Source organism: Ambystoma mexicanum, chromosome 4q, assembly GCF_040938575.1.
Source record: "Ambystoma mexicanum isolate Mex_15411 chromosome 4q, UKY_AmexF1_1, whole genome shotgun sequence".
NCBI lineage: Eukaryota > Metazoa > Chordata > Amphibia > Caudata > Ambystomatidae > Ambystoma > Ambystoma mexicanum.
Window position 1 is genome coordinate 205,126,461 of NC_090928.1, and position 17,002 is coordinate 205,143,462.

Sequence of the window (17,002 nt, forward strand, 5' to 3'; positions counted from 1 at the left end):
GTTGCTTTGCTCTGCTGCTGGTTTCTTCCCTGGGTAGTGCAGGACCCTCCAGCCTTCCTACTTCTGATTAGTCTGACAGTCGCTTCAGGAACCGTGAGCCTGCAGGAAATACCAGGAACTTCTGCCTCAGCTACAGCTCCCTCTCTGTTTTAAGGTACTGTGCAAATCAGGTTGTGCGTTTCGTTCATCCGCAGTGAAAGTATTTGAAATCTTTCTCCAATCCGAGGGCTTGTCCTTCTCTTCTCTTTGAACTAACTTTTCTACCAACCAACCTTGTCCAGAAACCGTGCCACGAACTTTACCGCAAACTACCCTGAACTGTATTATCTTGAGCAAAAGACTTTTCAACCATTGACTTTGGCCCTAAGCCTTTTCTATCTGATTTTATCATTGTAGTCTCTCTTGTTCGCTTTCCCTGAGTACTTACCTGTTCGTGTGGATCCATTTCTGTTAACTTTTGTCTTTCTCTCCCTTTTAAATTGCTGGAGTGCCATTTTGCTCCCACTTCATTTTGTGAGCATAACTTGTCTGGAATTTAAGGGAAGTGGTGTGGTGTATTAAGAGTGTGATTTTTAGACTGCTAATAATAGTGTACTGATATACAACTGAAGAGTGAAATACATGTATATTCTTTTACTTGAAAACCTTGAGTCAGTGCTTGGCTGAATCATAGTAATTGCTGTCCTTTGTGTAACTATTTGATACTGCTCACTTACTCTTGAGATAAGTCTGGCTGCTCAGCCATCGCTACCACTTTAACTGTGTAGTACAGGCTTGTACCAAAGGTGAATTTGTACTGTCACTTGTAGTCTTAATTGTGTGTGGTGTTCCCAAAGGGTGCTGCATATAATTCCGCCTAACAACAGGCCATGCACATCGCCTAACACAATGTAACCAGTGCAGCTCAGGATTGTCTGATGGAAGATGAGAAATGTGCGTGCACACATGTGGCCAGGGTTGATATTAATATCAAGTTTTTTTACATGCAATGATGATTTCCCTTTTTCAGGAACGAAAACAATTGCTTGGAAACACATTGTTCAGGGTCTTGAGTTTAAGGCAATTTAGCCTTACACAAATACACATATACATGAAGGAGAAACACGTCAGCTCAACGGATGATATTGAGGTTGAGTTGACGCAGCTGGGTGAGGTACTTCTGGAATAGGATGATGTTGCGCTCTCTCCAGAACTTTACAGAGCTTTGTTGGGAATGCGTTGCAGAATCTGGGGAGAGCCATCTCTTTGAAAGTGAAAGAGAGTGCATGTGATAAAATGCAGCCAATGTGAGTTGCCAGATGGTTGACATCTTAATTTTGATCTATAATGGAACTAGAAAAAAGGGAAAATAGGATGTGGTTCAAGCTTTATAGGTTTCAAGCATGTATGAGGCCTGGACTGCCTGAGCATTAGCAAAATACAGGAACCTGCCTCCTTCCCCAGCTGGGATGTAGACACACTGGTCTGTAGCTCTTTGATCACCTAACACAGGTGAAATATACCAGTTGTTAGGCAGGAACGAGCATTGGCGGGTGCCAACTCCTTCTGAGCACAGGCAACCTCTGTGATTGATGGGTCCTCTGCAGCATGAAGATTAGGCTTCCTCGCTAAGCCCCGCCCCCTACTCACCGGCATTGGCCCATCTGGCTAGCCATAGGCCAACCTCACATTTCCTTGCTCCCACCAACACCCCTTTTGAAGAGAGCCAATCACCAGGTGACTGCTGTGTGCTGCCTTCTCAGTAGGGCGAGGACAGCTTTGCTGGGCTATCTACCTACCATCTAGTCTGTCAAGTGACTAACTACCGAGGGATTGGTGATTGAGGGGGAAACAAGTGAGGCCAACCTGGCACGGCGGATTCAGACAAGACCACAGTGCAGCACCAAATGCCAGAGCCTCGCAACACAAGGAACTACCACCAGAGCAGCCCCAGATTGCCGCAGAGGAAAGACACTGTGTGTGTGGACTAAAAGGACATCACCAGGAGCATCTGGGAGTGCAACAGCCATAGACGTTCAGTTTGGGGCCCACGGTTTTGTTTATTTTTGCCCTGCGGCAGGCTGCAGCTGCCCAGACCAATTCATAGGCTCTTTACCAGTATAGGTTTATTTAGACTTTGAGCAAAAGAAGATAGAGAAGACATTTTAAGACATAAAGGGGCGGAAAGTCCAAGGGGCCCGAACAGGATGTGTGTCCAGTCAGCTATTTATTTATTATTTCAAGGGGAGAGGGTCATTTATGTTGTTGCTTTTTGGTGCTTGACACATGCCTATATGAGGATTTGGTAAGCAAGTCAACCAGCCCGCCCATTCAATTAACAATTAAGCACCTGGAGAGGAAGGATGAGGATGTTCAGGGTAGGGTGCAACATCGGAAACTGTGGAGAGAGCACTGTTTGTAGTTGGAAATTAAGACATTCCTAAACACTTGATTCCACAAACAAGTGCACTGGCAATGGTAGAGGAATTATTACTTCTAAAATGCACCCCAAATAACATGCCCAAACCCTTTCATATTATGGTGCTTTAAAATGTCATTGACAGAGAATCATTTTATATTTCTGGAAACATTTTTATTAACAAATTCATGGAACTTCCATGGGAGCGACAGTCACATCAAGCATGTAGAGATGCTGGAAGAAACAAAGATCTATGGAAATGTCAACCCATATAAGAAGAACTCAAAACTATGGAGAAAATACACAGAGGGTGTCCTTGTTGTGTGACAGTGGACCAATGAGGAAGACATCTCTAAGTTTATTGAATGGCTGAATAGTCAAGATAGAAGTTTACAATTCATAATTGATTGGGATAACTGTGAAATCATTTTCCTGAACATACATTTTATTGCAGATAGGCAAACTAAAAAAAAATACCAGTAAAACCGTATCATAAAAAAACGGATTGGAATGCATTACTAAAATTCGAGAGTTTTCACCCCAAACATACCAGAGAGAACCTGCCTTTTGGACAATCCCTTTGTAAAGAACAGTTCGGTCAAAGCATATTTTACGAAACAGAGGTTACCCAAAAATGCTCGTCCAAAAACCATGTAAAAGAGTTAGTAACAATTACAGAGAAGGAATTTTAGAATACAACACTAAACAAGCAGGTGAATCGGAAAGAGTTGTATTTCTGAGCACTTTTTCAGATCGCTCTAATGAAATAACTAAATTGATCAAAAGAAACTGGAATATTCTAGAAAACTGAAGAAAATCCATGGGTCCACTTTCAAAAGGAGCAAACATTTGAAGGATCAAATAATGAGGAACAATATTCGCCCTAAATTGCAGAAACAAATACGCCTGCCATCATTATGGGGTATGGAAAAGACAAAAGGACACACACACCCTGTGGAAAAAGTAAATATTGTGATACTACTGAGAAATCCAAAGAAGTAGATATTGGATTAAGAACAAAATGGCAACAAACAGTATTGACAAATTGCAATTCAGGGATGGTTGTGCATGCTATATGGTACCGATGCCCTTTGCTATGCATGGGCAAAGCCATAACTAAGATCAAAACTAGGATAAGTGATCATAAAAGCTGTATCTGAAATAAGTTGAAGGAGGCACCTATGGCTGACATTTTGTTAGCATGTCCACACAATTGTGAACAAATAAAATGGACAGTGCTTTACAAATTACCCAGAAGTAATAACACAAATGCGGACAAGGCACGCCTTTTTGAAAAAGAACAAGAACTAATTTTTCTGACAAAATGTGACCAAAAGGCCTGACCGAGATTATTGAGTGGCATAAAATCAGATAAACACGATTACCAGGGGACCCTGAGAAGAAGCGGTTGGATATTGGTGTAAGGTCAGTACACTGGTGCCAGGATACTCACACGTATAAAAACAACTGGGGATGAGAAGTTATTTAAAAGAATTGAGGGAGAACATACCCGTTGTCCATTATAATACACTAGTTGTGGTCCGTCCAAGTATGACTGTGTGTTTTTTGATATATAAATACTGCGTGTGGATTAAGCCATGCTTTTTCTCCAATAATCGTGTGTGATTTGTTAATAACCACAGCAGGTGGGAGAATAATCATGGGCGAGTTATATGGTCAGAAATAAATGGCACAACATAGTTGTTCCCATTGATAATAGCCACGTTAAGATGGCACTCACCAATAACATATCAACAGGAAGTCATACACGGATAAGGTTTCAAGGCAACCCACTGACCGTAAACAGCAAACACATTTGATTTGATGTTTGGAGCTCCATGTTTCATACATGCCAACCCTCCCGATTTAGGCGGAAGACTCCCGATTTTTATGTGAAAAATATAGCTCTTTTTCACAGTCTCCCGCCTAAAATAACTGTAGCCCCAATGCATTCCTATGGGGAAATATGCGTCTCCCTATTTCCCTGTGTAAATCTCCCTCCCAGGTGCATCTGAATGTTGGCATGTATGATGTTTCCACCCGGAAGACAATCTGAGAGACAAAGAGGGCACTGAGGTGACATTGAGGAGGCAACATTCGAGAAATAGCCCCACAGCAACACAACCATATTTACAAATGAATAGAGCCCGCACACACGTTAGTACGATAGTAGATTAAGCTAAAAGGCATGCGACTTTCGTTTTTCAGACCGCCGAGAATTTGAAAATAAAGCAGGCATTCTGAATTCGGAAATCAAGAAACATTTGTTGGGATATCTCTTAAATGAAGTAAGTGCAAGTGTCCGCCTTTATACTGTAAAAAAAGTTTGACTGGATCGTTGTTGAAAGCCTGCAATCCAATTGTTCGAGGGAGAAAAGACCAAAAAATATTTTTCCAAAATAATCTTGTCTTTTCTACCCTGAACATTTACAACTTGGCCCCTGCCCCCATCACATCCACACACACACCACACCCCCACACCCCTACTTACCTTGTGTCCCTGAGTGGCATGTTCCCTTTTACTTCCGTGATCGGGAACCCAGCACTGCAGGGTCCTTTTCTTTTTTGGATGGCTGCAGGGGCCACCCCCGCAATCTCCGCTCACAATATAGTGAGCAAGGGCGTGGGGAACACCCCTGCAGCCCTCTTTTTCCCCCCTTTTTTTGGTGCTTTTTCGGGTTTGGCTGCACCGAATGCATGATGTCGTCGAACTTTTCGGCTGTTCGGAATTTTCGAACGGCCGAAATTCGGCCTTATCACGCATTCAGTCATTTAATTTCGGTCATTTTGGCTGATTACGTTAAACTAAGCTTTGAGAGTCCCAATTCATTTCACTTACAACACCATTTGTATTTTATATGACAATCCCCTAAAAAGGATTGTAAACACTGGGATCGGAATATGGTGCTGAGTTTGTTTGCATTGAAACACAAGAACAGTCAGGAACGTGCTAGCACACTCAGAAGAACACTGAAAGTTGTGTACAGAAATGCAAGTAAAATATCTGAAACAGATATATGAATGTTAAAACTGTACATTACACTAGAACAGATTGTAATGGTGGTCTATGTTGATTTTATCCCAGAAAGTTATTTGACGGTGAATAGCAAGAAGCAGGACACTGCCTGAGTGTTGCAGAGCTGACTGAGAATGCTTGTAAAATTAAGGCAAGTAGCTCACAAAAGGAGGCTGTCTTTAATGTATGAGTTACTAAGGGGGTGACTAAATAGCCCCTAAGGGTGTAGGGAGAGAGTTTTACCTGTTCTAAAACACTGTGAAAAGGACAAAGGTGTTAGAGCATACTGCTCCCAGTAACATAGGTGTTTACATACAAAGCACCCTAGAAAACAGTGCTAGTGGATGGGTTCAAAAGGAGCATTAGCCCCTGAAGAAGTTCTAGGAATTGATTCCAATATTGTGAGAACGAAACATGCTGGGCAGATAATGGGGTTCATTGCGAGTTGGGCGGTAAGGGGTTAACGGTGCCGGTAAAGGTGCAGGAGCCGTGAACGCCTTCCCGCCCTATTACGAGGTCTCCTCCCGGGGCCCGCTAAGGCCACCTGGTAAAACCAGGCGTCCTTAGCGGGTCCCGCGAGGAGACCAGCATGCTAACAACGGGCCCGTTGTTAACATGCTCCCCATTCCCATTGAGCCCTTTGGGGGCACGAATGGGAATGAGGATGTACCGGGTCCGGGTTCCTTGAATGAGGAATTACCGGGACCTCCAAGGTCGGAATGGCCCGGTAATTCCTCATTTAAGGAACCCGGACCCGGTACCCAGTAAGGGGGTAGCCATGTCGCTATTAGCTCGTAATGACCCCTAGTGACTCTTAAAAGAAGGCAGTTTCAGAGCCTTGTAAATAGTGAAGGTGAACAGAGAATTGGAAATGCTTCAATAGGGAATTTGAGGTTGAGGGTAGTACTTTGCAACAAAGGGATTTCTTATAGATGACAGCCACCTTTCCTCCCCTTTTATGTGGCTAATCCACGAATGAAGTTCATAATTGGGTGGAATCATGTCATAGATGACTGGCTTCGTATCATCCATGAGGCAGGTTTAATTGATAAACAGCATGTCATGGAGACTTCTTGTACTAGAGTGAAAATAACAGTGTTGATCTTAATGACAGAGTGACATTAATGAGCACAGCTTTGCATGTTGGGAAAGTTCAAGACAAGCAAGTGGGTAAGGGGCAGAGGTATGGGCTACCAAGTTCCCAGATTAGGTTCCAAAAACATGGGAATCAGGTGGTGTAGTTGATGTATTTGGCCTGCAGTGTCTACAACCTTACTTTAATGGACCCTCGGTCTAAACAAACGGGTGTTTGTTCTGGGTCCGGTGTTGAAAAACAGGGCGAGACAGGATTGCATTTGATGTGCCCGAAGCACTGCACATACATGCAGCAGGTGTGACAAAATAAACAGTGCATGTGGAAGCAGAAATAAAGTAACTGTTTGCACCAACATCTGCACCAGTTACCATCCCCAAATGATATAGGAGAATGGCTCTGTAAGTAAAATTGATTAGCTCTGTAATTGTTTCCAATTATCTACCAACGTATGCAAAGTACAAATAAAACACTCAGTTTTAAACATCCTGTCATAATGTCTAGCTGTGCTCCCCAAGAGGGGGCAAATGCTTTGCTGTGCAATCAGTCACCACCTGGAATCTCCTGCCATTGGAATTATTGTCAATTGAGTGCCAGTGGGACTCTAGGAGGAAGTTAAAGGCACGCCTGTTCTAAAGCATCACCTTGCAGTAGCAGATCCACAATCCCAATAGATTCATTTGGGTTAAAATGTATTCTGGATGGGCTGTCAGTCACTCACGCATCAGACATTGAGGATGCAAAGGATGGTGAGCAAGGATGAAGACACAATTACTTATCACACATTTCTAGATGTATATCATAAACTGGTCAATGATTGCGAGGAAATACCATTTGGCAAGGGTGTAGAAGGGCTGGCATTTTACATTTGTATTAATAAAATGATGCGTGAAATTCAAACACTGAAAGGATAATCTTTCAGTAAGATTCCCCTTGCATAGGGCCCATGTCAAAAGCCTACTGTACACCTGACAGACACGTCTTTGCAATGCAGGGGCTGCATTTAAGACTTGCACCCCTGTACAAAAATAAACATATTTATGAGTTTACGGTCCTGGTGGCAGAAAAATCTTTAAATATAAGCCATAACTGAGCTGGGGTATGGTGGATGGCATTTCTCATCATTATTATAGCCACATCAAATTGGTTTCATACATGTGTCAGCAATGTGAGCCCAGCTCAGCTGTGCAGGGAGTATGTGTTTTCCCTCAAACATGTTGTCATGCTGTAGCCAACAAGACTATAGCCTTGGTGGTTGCCTCTCTTTGTTCCTTTGTGTTAGGCAGAATTGCATGCAGTACCCTCTGGGACCACCACATACAATTAGGACTACAGGTGTAAGCAAAACCAACCTTTGGTATAAGTCTGTAATACACAGTTTTTGGTAGCGAGCTGGGCAGCCAGACTTATCTCAAGAGGGAATTTGAGCAGCACAAGATGTTACACAGAGGTCTTCCAATCACAGTGGTTCAAGTAGACACTTGCACTCAAGGTTTCTTGGTAAAACACTTATTAATTTATTACACCATCATTCAGAAAACATTCATTGGAAGTAAACAACTTAATATTATACACAAATATACTTCAATACCAAACCAATACGTTTCTGAGTAAATTAGGCTCTACTGAAATAGGAGCAAAATGACATTTCAGTTACTTTCAATGGGAGTAAAAGGCACAAGTTAGCAGAATAGATCACAAATACTTTCTTATGCAGTGTAAATAGTATTAGTTCACTAGAGGACTTGATGCAGTTCAATAGGCCTAGGCCAAAGTCAATGGACTATTGTCTTGGATAGGAAAGAGCAGTTCTTGGAGTAAACAGTAAAGTCTTTGCCAAAGTTCTCAGGAGTAGTTTGTACGAAAAAGAATCCTATGTTGGGTCACAAGCTGATTAGGCCTGCAAGTTGGGAAAGTTCCACAAACTTTCACCGTGAGAGGTAAGTTCCCTCAATTGGGTTGGCACAGTACCTTAATATGAAGAACAAGATGCAGCAGAAGACGTTTGTTCCTGGCAGTTCCTGCAGATCTCACTGTTCCTGAGCCTCAGTCGTGGGGACAAGAGGGAGGACGTCGGGGGACTCCTGCACTGCACAGGATCATCAGAAAACACGCACAAAATGGAGTCACTTCAGTTCCAGTAGCTGTAATTCAAGCACACAAGCTGGTGTCCCTCTCTCTGGTTAATCCTAACCAGCTTCGAGAATGGTATCCAGGTGGCTTACGAGTTGATTGGGCCCACCAACTCAAAGGAAGAAGTTGTCCTTGAAGGGGCTTCTCTGTCGAGATGAACTTGGCAATTCGGAATTGCAGCAGGGATTCACTGGGAAAACCAACGGTCCAGGAGTTGCAGCAGCCGTCCTCTTCCAGCTCGTCTTCGGTTGTTTCGTTCCAGTGGTCGACTCTGCCTTCCAAGCCAAGAGACTCGCCTTTTAAACAGTTTTCGACCTTTCATTCCAGCCTAGCTGCCACTCACCCAGCAGGGTGGCTGTCCTTGCCAGACAGTCAGATAGCCAATCACGCCAGAGTGCATTTCGGTCTCATAGGACACTAAGCACAGGGAGTTTCGGTCACCTCCCTCACTTCCTGCCCACCCCAGACACTCAGTCGCCAGAGGCGGTCTTCAGTCCTGAAGCCCGCCAAAGGCACCCGAACAAAGGGACCAAAGCTAGTTTGGAGCGCAGACAGAAACACTAGAAGGACCTTTCCAACAGGAAATGGAGAAAAAAGAAGACCGGGACCCGTTTAAACAAAAAAAGGGGCTTAAGGTGACATCTTGAAAAACACGGCTCCCGCGATTTTTAGCTACTGGTGTTTGCGGTCAGGAAAAATCATGGTAGTTTGTTGTAAAACCACTGCCACCAGCCATTTCGATAGGAAAGGGTAGACTTTGACTGCTACATGAGTTTCTTGACACAGGGGATACTAGGTAACCCCTCCAGCACACTATAGGAAGATAGTGTGTGCTGGGTCTAGGAATTTAAAAATACTCGTACAGTCAATTTAACCTTACATTCTCCGGAAAACAGTAGTTTATCCCAGAGAAGGTATTTAAACCTTTTTTTTTATTTATTCTTGCCTTAACTGTGTAATACAGTTTTTACAAGGTTTGAGTGTCCATTAACTTGATGTTGGCTAAAACTTCATTTTATTTTTTATTAAGGAAATGTCATATCTCCTGCAAAGGCTGTGTATATGATCCTTGTTCTGACACGTCTTTAGCCGCAGTGTGCAAACTCAGGCTTCGAAAGAATCTTACCACAGCAATCACTGTTTTCGTGGTTTTGGCACTCATCAGTTGGTTCCACCAGTATGTTTCGTCAACAATGTGAGAGTCTTTGAATAGATGTCCCATGTGGATTTTTCTGTTACTAGTTGTTCCTTTACACAACAAAAATAAGTGTCTGTTTCCACAATCTCGTCTCTTACAAAATCGACATGAGTTGGTTGTAGAGTTTCCTCTTATCGCTAGAATCTCGTTTTTTTTTAGCAGGTTTAGATGAGCTCTTAGGAAAGTTGATCAAATGCTCTTGTTAGTGAACTTTAACAGATATTCTACCGTGACGTTGACCTTTTGTAAGTTTGCTGGGAGTTGTTGGGTAAGTTTGTTTTTTGCCACCTCCTGGAGTGTTTATATCCAATCCCAGTCTTTTAGTCTGGCTTTTACTTTGTTCGGGTTTCTTCTAGCTCCGTCTCCGTCATTTTTTCTATCCATTTTCATTGTTTGCGATGTTAAGCATTTTGTTTTAGCCCATAGGGTTTCTTGCATTGCTGTTTCTTGCGGATTGCAGTTGATAGTTACTTCCAAGTACGTAAAAGATGTTACCTTTTCCACCTTTTACCCTTCTATGAACCATCATCCAGTCTCTTTATGTTTACGATGTTTCTTCATGATTTTTGTTTTGTTGGTGTTAATTTCAAGATCATTTGGGGTCATTACGACCCTGGCGCTAAGGGGTTAACGGTGCCGTAAAAGGCTGCGGCGCCGCTAACCCCTTAGCACCTAATTACGAGGTCCCTTTGCGGGACCCGACCTTAACGGCTGGTCTGGACCAGCCGTTAAAGTAGGGACCCGCAAAGGGACTCTCGAGGTAATTAGGGTACCGCAATGTGTGGTACCGTAATTACCGCCTTCCCCAGTGCCACTGGGGCCAAAATGGGAATGGGGAAGGGCCAATGTTCAATGGGGAATTACCGCCCCAACCAACCTTGGAATGGGGTGGTAATTCCCCATTGAACATTTGCGGACTCGTTACAATACTGGCAGCAACCTATGGTGCTAATAGGTTACCGCCAGTGTTGTAATGAGGGCCATTGTCTCTTAAGAATTCTTGTAGGGCGTCTAGTCTGAATTGGAGGCTGATGGCCGTTTGATCAAGCAGAATAATGTTGTCTGCATAAAGTAGGCGAATGATTTTGTCGTTGCCTAGTTTTGGAGGGAAGGCTCTTAAGTTGTTTTCGTGGACCCCAATGTCTCCCGTGTAGGCGTTATATAGGGCTGGAGCTAACGGACAGCCCTGTTTGACGTCTCGGGAGGTCTTGATTTCTTTAGACAGCTGGCCGGCGCCACTAAGGCGCACTCACATTGAGGTGTCAGAGTATAGACATTTAATCAGTTCTAGAATTGAGTCAGGGCATCTCCACATTGTTAGCTTCTCCCATAGCCTTTCCCTGTTCACACAATCGAAAGCTTGGCTTAAGTCCACAAATGCCAAGAATATTCTAGGTCCACCCTCCAAGATCTTCGCCTTCATGACACTCAGCGTCAGGATATTTACTTGGGTTCCTGAACTTTTAACAAGCCCCGACTGATACGGATCTGAGCACCCTGAAGGTTGCACCCATGATTGGAATCTTTCCAGAAGTAGAGATCCAAATAATTTGTCCAGCACGTCCAGCAGTGCTATAGGGTGGTAGTTCTCTGGGTTTGTTTTTTCGTTCTTCTTGTAGATAGGCACGATGTTTGAGGTTTTCCAGGAAGTCGGAATAGCCTACGACCTGACACAGGTGTCAAAGATGTCGGATATTAGCGGGGCCCATAATTCCGGGTTATTTTTTAGGTCTTGGTTAGTTATCCCGTCTGGTCCCGGAGCACGAGACAGTTTTAATTTCTTGATTTTATCTTGAATTGTTTCTGTGTCATGATCGAAGATCCATTTTGTGGGGGGCAGCAAGCCTTTGTATATCTTGGCATTTGCAGGTTCCTTGAAGAGCTCCGAAAAGTGGTCTATCCATTTTCACTCTCCGACGTTGTTTAAACCTTTGGGAAGGCTAAAAGACATCCCTGTGTCACTGCACTGAGGGTGCTGTGTAACACACATGAAAAAATGATGCCTATGGAGTTATCTAAAACTCCATAATCAAAGGAAACAAGAGTAAAACACATATAAAATACATGAAAGAGTGGGGAAAAAAAGGCTCACACTCTTTCCAGGTAAAAAAAATCAAGTCCTCAAAATCCAGCAAAGTTGCTGGGGGTCTCTAAGGTGAAGGGAATTAGCACATCTATGAGAATTCTCCCTAACACTTTGCAAGGGTCACGCACCCCTGCACCCAGAAAGACAGTCACTCCACAAGAAGCAGCCCTGGGAACAGGAATCAAAAGGGCACACCCATTTACAACTGTAGTAGCCCCACAACAGAGTGCTGCTTTCCAAAGGCCTTTGATCCTATTCAGAATGGAGAGGCATAGGGAGCCATTTACAGTTGGGGGAAGGTTCTACCATCTTGTTTTTCTCTCCCTCTAGCTTTCCTTCCTGTCCCCTCCACTTCCTGTAGAACAAAGCACTTTGGGTGTGATGTCAGCAGGCAAAGTCCACTGAATCAAAGAATTGAGAATTAACCCCTAAATCAAGCTAGCTTTAATCCAATCACCTAAGATCTTCTGCCTTTAAAAGAAGGCATCTCCTACCACTTTCCAGATTCACTTTGGAACAAACTCCTAAAAGAATTTTGTTGGATTTCCATTTGGAGAGTTGACTTTCCAGAGCCCTCCATCAGTGGGATGAAGATTAAGTGCCCAAGGCAGAGGCAAGCTCTGCACCCTACCCATCCACAGGGCACTTTGGGGAGGAACCTGATGCCAATCATGGCAGAGTGCATTTGGGTCTCCTAGGAGACTAAGCACATGGAGGTTCCTATGCAGATGACAACCAACTACAAATTAATTTGACTAAAACAAAAGTTATGCATTGTGCTAAGACTCGATCTGTATTTCAATCATCAAAGTGGACTTAACAAGCCAAACAGCTTGAAGTAGTGCAATCTTACATCTACCTAGGCACTAACATTAACAGTCAACCAAATGATGATGTGAATTTTGCTCACCTTGAAACAAAGCACACAACTGCCATATCGCAAGCTTAAAACATACTAGCCAAACATGGAAAATGTTCCTGTCTTCAAGCAATTACCTATTACAATCAGAAGGCGGTGCCTATTCTGCTGTATGGCTCAGATACAAAGCACATCTTTCAGCAAGCGTTTTGGGATAAGTTGGAAGGCCGCTTTTGGCGACGAGTCTTACACCTTCCAAATTGTGTACATGTCTCCATTATTTGCTTTGAGCAAGGCCTAACATCTCTTAATACGACTTATGCTTGAAAACTGTGTAGCCTTTTCAGAAAATGTCTCCTGGCTCCCAAAACGAATACTTTGCTAAGCCATCTGGTATGCTCTTAGCTCTATTCACAAGTTCGCAGTTATCTGGTGCTTGACCGTATTCGAAATTCGACCTACTTATAGCATAACTCTAAATCTACTATTGAATAATCCAATGAGAGCAAAACTGAAACTTTACCAACATGATTGAATCAGAACATTACAGAAATGTAATTTATATGTTGACATTGAATCTAATCCTTTTGGAGTTGAAAAGCTGCAGAATGTGGAATAGGACGATTTTACTGACATAAAATGGTCGCAATGACCAAAAGTTCTAGAAATGCTACCAACAAAGGTTCGAACACCAAAAGTTGGAACCTTTGGTGCTGGCATTGTAAAAAAAAAAAAATGGGGGCTGCGGGGATGTCCTCCACATCGCCCCGCTCACTATACTTCATGGTATAGAGAGCAGGGGTTACGGGGGACACCCCCGCAGCCTTCTGTTTAAAAAAAACGAAAAAAAGAAAAGGACCCTGTGGCGCCGGTTCCTGATCACGGAAGTGAAAGGGAACTGGCGCTGCAGGAACCCAGCGTGAAGATGAAGGTAAGTGGGGTTTGTTTATGTTGGGGGTGTGGGTGGGGTTTGCTGAGGGTGTGGGTGGGGGGGTGTTATGGGTGTGTTGTGTGTGTGGGTGTGAGTATGTATGTGTGTTCGCATGAGAAAGGTGGAAACTTTTGGTAGTTCGCACCTTTCTCATGCAAATGTTTCGGCCGCTGTAGTTTCTGCCGCAGGCAAATCACTTAGATTCGGAGAATGTAGCTAACTACTTACTTAAAAATCCCTCACCTAGATTTAGATCTGCTTATCTAAGATTTAGATTTAATTTGTGGCTGTCTTATGATATACTGGCCAGATGAGGTGTCATCAGCAAAGCTGAAAATAAATGCAATTTTGTAAATTTGAAGACCAGCCCGAAACTCTATAACATCTCCTTACTGAATGCACCTTGCTTACCAATAAGCGCAATTTTTATTTGAAACAATGTTTCGATGAATTTAGAATTTTAGACTCGATTACACTTGGGCATTATATATTTTCAACAGATTGTATGACTGTTCGAAAAGCTACGATAAAGGTTTTAAAAGCCGTATACTTGGAAAACATCCAGATCTAGTGCAACAAATAAATGTTATTATAGCTGTCATGAGCAGTTTTGAAACAGATCTTTTAACTTATATTAGCAAAATTCTATAACAATTTATGCAAACTACTGTGTCCATTTTATATTCTATGCTGCTCATTGAGAAATATTTTATATGATAATGTGTTTTGTTTGGTTGTTTTTATACACAATGAATCTCCTTGCAAATTCTCAAAGTAACTAGCCTAATGTTCAATTGAGTGTCGTGTCACAATTAATGTGGACAAGTTCTATACACCAAGGTGAATTCAAAATTGTTTAATCTTTTGTCTTAAAAAATGTGTTGATTGCTGCTTATCTTTGCTTTATTTTTTTGTCATTGTAATTTTGTAATGATTTTTAATTCATGTATCTTATGTCATTTTTTTTTTTTTAAGTTCTCTTTATTGAATTTTTCAACAAATATAACATGCCCCGCAACTCCCCCGTCCCTCCCCTCCCCTTTCCCCTTGGTGCTGCTGCATGGTTTGCGTGTCTTATCGTGCCTTCAAAGTGTTCATTCGGTATTACTCCAGGTCCTGGAGTCTCAGGCGTTGTGGGCGCCAGCCTATCCTGAAGTCATCTCTGAGAAAGATAAGGACCTCCCCCCACTCACTTGCAAAGTTCTGTAATGCATTGTTCATAGCATAGGAGGCCCATTCCATCGCCACTATCTTCCAGACTTTACGCAACCAGTCTTGGAACATCGGTACGTTTGAACTTTTCCATCTCTGAGCGATAATTGTCATTGCTGCCAAAGTGAGCATCACCCGCGCTCTTTCCCTACCCCTTGGATCGCCTGTCGCTGTTGCTGGCTTCAAACCTAATAGAGACCATTCCGGGGGTATGCCTCCTTCTGACCCAAACACTTGTTCCATCGCTCGCTTGATGTCTTCCCAGAACGGGACTATTTTTGGGCAACCCCACCAGATATGTTCTGCCGTGTCCTCCTGACAGCGTTCCCTCCAGCAGGTTCCCGATGACCCTGGGTAAATCCTACACAGACGGGCTGGAGTATAGTGCCACCCGTACAAAATCTTATACCAAGCTTCCCGGGTTTGCGAGGCTCTTGCCAGTTTAGGGATCTTCCTCCATAGTCTTTCCCACTCCGTCTTCTCTATTTCCCTGCCCAAGATGCTTTCCCACCTCCCCATGTACGTCCATTGCGGCCTCAGGGTAGCTTCATCTAGGATCTTATAAAGTTGCAAAATAAGGCCCTTCGAGCCATCATTGGTCATCAAGAATTTCTCAAAAGGGGTCGGCGGTCTTGTGATTTCCTTGCATTGGACCAGTCTGTCCCAGTTGTCCGCGTCTAAGTTGGTGATGGAACTCAGATACATATGGCCTGGCCGATGTTGTCTGGGTAACCACAGCACCTCCCCCAATTTGTGCTGCGTAATCGCTCTGTCCATCGTAACCCAGTGTTTTCCCACCCCCTCCCGAAGACATTTTAACCGTTTTTCATGTAACCATAAAAAAATTGAAAGGTTGATCGTCAGCCAAAACAATAAAAACATGTTTTTAAAAACTATTGTCTCATAACTTCCCCCTAAGTCCATTTCATTTTGGGCTCTAGAGACTGGTTAGTGTACTTGTGCAACTGTTTCTCAAGCTATATATTTTTTTTAAAACAATTTTTATTAACTTTTACAACAACCAATCAACAAATAACAAACCCAACAGTGCATGTCATGTAACTTCAAGCATCATAAACAATATCGTAAAATGTCCAGTGCCTCCCCATTACCCTCCTCCCTAACTCGAGCCTACTCCACTTCGCCATCCGACGGTGTTTCCTCTAGGGATACCTCCCCTTCTGTATTCTATGAGGAATCATGTTCACTTAGGCAGGCCTGGGTGGACCCAGCCAGTGTGGCCACTAACTGTCTCCAGGCCATCAGAGATTCTGCTTCCTCCTCCCCCCCCCTATTGGACACCTCATTCCATACCGCTGTTTCCGCTTCTGCCCATTTCTGGAGATCATGCCACCAAACCTCTACCTTTGATCTATTGTTTGCTTTCCAACCCATGGCGATGCTGCGCTTGGCAAGTATATAGGCGAAGTCCTTGAGTTTACTCACGTGTTTCAGTTTGCGCGGTCTAGAAACCCCCCCTACCATGCATGCCCACACAGATTCCACATCTAGCGTGATCCCCTTATCGGTTAAACGGTGGGCTACTTCTCCCCAGAATTTTCCAATTTCCGGGCATGCCCAGAACATGTGTATCATCCCTGTGTTCACTTCCCCACATTTGGGACATGTTTGTATTCCTGCGTTCTTGAATCGAGCGATCCTCTGGGGGGTCATGTACGCTCTGTGTGTAACATATAGCTGGATCTGTTGCAGCTTCGCATTCCTGGACACTTTTTTGTGTTATCTCTGAACCCTCACCCACAACCCGGTGTTCATGGGTTCCCTGGCTTCCTCTTCCCAGTCCCATCTCAGCTGGGTCACCTCCTTTCCTACCCTGGACATCAGCAGTTCATAGATCCGGGAGACCTTGTGCCAACCCTCTGAGATATCATAAATCGTTTCTATGGCCGTGTCAGGTTGGTCCTCCAGTGCTATTTTGGACCATGTCTCTTTCATCCGCCGTACCAGTCTGGTGTAAGTAATATACTGCCCTGTGTGTAGACCTGTTTCTTCCACCAGTGCGTTAAATTCTATTACCTTGCCATCTTGCCATGCATCTCCCAGTGTTGCAATACC